Raw genomic sequence first — 3,791 nt, 5'->3', positions numbered from 1 at the left:
TAAATAAAAGCTAAAACACATCAATGCCCTGCTGTGGCACTAAAAATCCATGTTGTGCTCCAAGCCAGAACTCTGACATGTGACTTGCTTAGACTCCACTTTCACCATTTCCTTGACTTTTGACTTGACTTGACTTTGACTTGTGAAACTTCTTTTAAATCCAACTTGGCTAAAAAGAAACAAGGGGTCATCACGATTCTCTGTGAAATTCATTTACTTTGTGTCCCTGTTTCAGTCCCTGTGGCTGTTTCAGTCTTTCTTTGCCCCAATTTGCTAACACAACTAGAGTCTTAAACTTAAATTTGCCATTGGGTTTTGGCCCTTGGGTTCAGTTCAGGCATTGAGTATGTGGTACTTAACATCCAGTTTTAGCAGCTCAACAAAATCAAATATATTTTTGGCCTCAGTTAATTAGATAAACGTCCTTGGTTGGCACTGCTGATAGATTAACAAGTGGAACAAACTAATGATAAGAATTATTACAGTAATTATGATGACTGCCTCATTAATTGCTATTTAGTCTCTGCTGATTAGTTTGCAGTTGTTTGAGTGGAAAAGAGCATATTTATTATTTGTGTCTGGCTCTTAATACATGTCTGCAATGCTTCCATATATCTAAACTTTATAAAGAATACTGAAATACTAGATTTGGCTTTACAGATGTACAATCAAAATTTGATAAGCAAAGAAACTGATCAAGCAAATTACATCAAATCCTGCTATAAAGTTAAAAAGAACAAAAAAGGTATGCAAAGTAGTAGCAAAACATATTTGACAGTTTATGCAGATATGGTTATTACAGAGGTAGATCTAATTCTAAAGTCCAAATATTTAATTTGAATATTAATCAGCTACTGTTATACTTCTACACACACACAACAAAAGAGTAATATATAAAGTGGTTAAATACAACGTTTGTCTTCAATAGTAATGCACTGTAAAACATGGCTATGGAGGCAACAGTCAACAGTCAAAATATCTTCCTCCGCAGGAGGTTAGAGTTCTGTATATTTTGTTCTGAAATATTGAACAACATAATCTTCCAAGTTTAAGGCAATTCACACCAAATCCAATTTCTAACTAATTTATAAAACATCTGCAATTTTATTCTAAATCTAACTGATATTTAATCAAATACATTTTCTCATAAAATTGTGGCCATTTTTAGGCAATGTATTGTGCTTCACTGTGAGTGAAAAGGGTATTAAAAAGGGTATTAAAACTGAATCATGCTTGTTTTTAGCTTTAGCAAGAAAATTCATATCTGCAATCTTCAAGAGGAAAGAGAAGAAGAGTTTGTAGGCTTATTGCAGAGTATTCTGATTCTCATCCCACTTTCCAAACAAACAATAATTAATATGATTAAATATAACCCTAACCCTAAGCATAAACATAATTAATTATGTTGTATGCATTGAGTTTTTGTTTTGGTATAACTTTTCTTATCATTTGCTGTGAGAGGTGGACAGAGTTGTAAATATTTAACTTAGACTGAAGTGCTGCTGGTTAAATTTTACTCACAGTTAGAGTACTTCTAAAGAAAATATAGTACATCAAGTGAAGGTACAGAAATTGATCACTAGGTGGATACAAATAGTCACCAATTGTTTAGATGAAAATACTTGAACTGTGAACTGTGCATTGCTGTTGTGGACCAGCTGCAGGGATTTTGAAATATAGTGGCACAGTTTTTTTTTAAAAAGGTACCACATTAGTGGACTTTTACAGTACTAATAAAGCAAGTATTAGGCCTACCTGATGCTGACAGCGCACAGCTACAATTCTGAACACTGCTGAGGTTTTAAACTCCCTCTTTCTCTGTGCCTCTCTTCACATACAGTGCAAAGGAAAAACATCATTAAAATGAGTGTGCCTATGCCATCTAGTGACAGCATATTGTACTGACTGACGGCTGAAACATTACCTACAGAGGCTTAAGGTGGATAACCAACGTGATTTACAATAATGGACAGAAATACAGAAGCTATAGATGCTTACTTTTTTTTAAAACAGCACCAAAGACAAAGTAGCATATTTCATGGCCATTGTATAGTATTGCATAAATTGGATAGTTGTTGTGCATGGTGGTCCGGTGGATTGCGCTCGCCTCACAGCAAATGTGACAAATGACTATCACATGTGAAATATAAGAAGTGGCACATTGATGATACTGAAAACAGTATCTCAAAATCAACTTGCTCCAAAAACCCCATATCAACACTGATAAAAACTACACTTATCAAAGCCACCTTATAAATATTTAAATCTCATTGTTGCTGTAGGCCTACTCTTGGTTCCTATTGCAAGTGAATTCAGAGGCCTTTCTATATTTTTCAAATTAATTTGTGCAATCTTAGTAAATGTAGATGTACAATGCTTGATGCAAAAGCCACCAGGTCAAAATCTAAGGTGTTAACAACATAACAGCATATTCCTTTATGATGAAAACAACAATGCTGAAACAACCCCTGGGCAAGAGTTTCAGGAAAGGATGGAATTAAATGTTTGTATAGTTTTTTAGACCTTGTGTTTTTCAGTACTACAGGGAGCATTTCTCATTGACAAAAAATAAAATATAAAAAACTAAAAGATTTCAGTGTAGCATCATGTAGTCTTTCAAATTAGTTTGAAATTTCACAGAAACTTTTTGGCAAAAACAAATGACTGTATGATGTGAATTAATTAACAACACTGGAGTCTGAAGTGACATTTCATTTTTATATGGGGGCACAGTAGATTATATTTATATAAATAAATGTTCAATTAATATTATAACAACAAATTACTAGTATATTATTGTATAAATTATATATGTGCAATACATGGTTGATAGCTCATATAGATTCAGATATCAGATATCATTTTCAACATGGAAAACACTGTAATTAAAACATTTTCCAGTGTGTAGCCGTCATCTAGGGTTGATGTTTGAAACCTCTGGACTTTTTGATGTGACCTGGAAATACACAAGGATTATGTATTAATATTGCCATCTCAATTATAATTTGGCCTTGTACTCCAGAAGATTTTCATAGGTACTGTATGTAATACCAAAAAGGTAAACAATACCTGCAATCGAGTTTCAACATTTTGTAGACGAGGTCTAAAACCCTGTGATGTTTAAGAGCCTGCAAATCCCAAGTTGTGATCTCCTGGGAAAAAGAGCAAGATAATGTCGAACCTGCTAATCTTCCTTGCTGATACATTGTTTACTGAATTTTCTTAAATAGATCAGTGATTACTTAAAAGAAAACAGACCAGGACTGACCTGCAACAGAGAAGTCAAAGAAATCTTCCTCAAAAGCAGACAGTCTTCTGTTGTAAGAGAACTTTTTTTGTTAATGATCATTAGTTATAGTCATTGACTGCATTTTGGGCAACTTTGACAATGAAGATACACAATTCTGTGCATCATTGATGATATCAAAAATTTTGCTCTGTAATGGAAACCCATTGTCTGTTTCTGGCCATAAGGAATGACATGACTCATAGAGCTGGTGCTGGCTAGACTCATGCTCATAGGTTGTGGCCACAAGAGTCAATGTGGGAATGTAGTAGTGCACCTAGGTTGAAGGCCACGTAAATTATGTTAATATAGACGTTGTACGAGCAAACATAATAGACATTGTTACAACCATGTTTGGCTTACCTACAGGTAGGCTTGGTAAATGTTATTGAAACATTCTCCATGTTGCAGTAATCATTGTTTTGCAAGGTCCAACACACTGCCATTCACCATTGCTAATCTCAGCAGTGTAATAGCAAACTGAGAGCAGTTAACAAATGTTGTG

The 3,791-nt window shown here is 34.3% G+C and overlaps 1 long non-coding RNA gene across 1 annotated transcript; it reads right to left on the bottom strand.

The window, feature by feature from the left end:
- Nucleotides 1-2,747: 2,747 nt before the first annotated feature.
- On the bottom strand, nt 2,748-3,335 carry LOC119885663. The gene is made up of 3 exons (XR_005441377.1): nt 3,269-3,335; nt 3,070-3,152; nt 2,748-2,956 (listed from the first exon to the last, which is right to left on the bottom strand). It is a non-coding gene; the product is annotated as an uncharacterized LOC119885663 (long non-coding RNA).
- Nucleotides 3,336-3,791: the final 456 nt, after the last annotated feature.

This window comes from Micropterus salmoides, unplaced genomic scaffold (assembly GCF_014851395.1).
Source record: "Micropterus salmoides isolate LMB-PRFRI ecotype aquatic unplaced genomic scaffold, ASM1485139v1 Ms_hic_scaffold_4, whole genome shotgun sequence".
Taxonomy (NCBI): Eukaryota; Metazoa; Chordata; class Actinopteri; order Centrarchiformes; family Centrarchidae; genus Micropterus; species Micropterus salmoides.
This window is presented reverse-complemented; position numbering and strand designations above follow the sequence as displayed.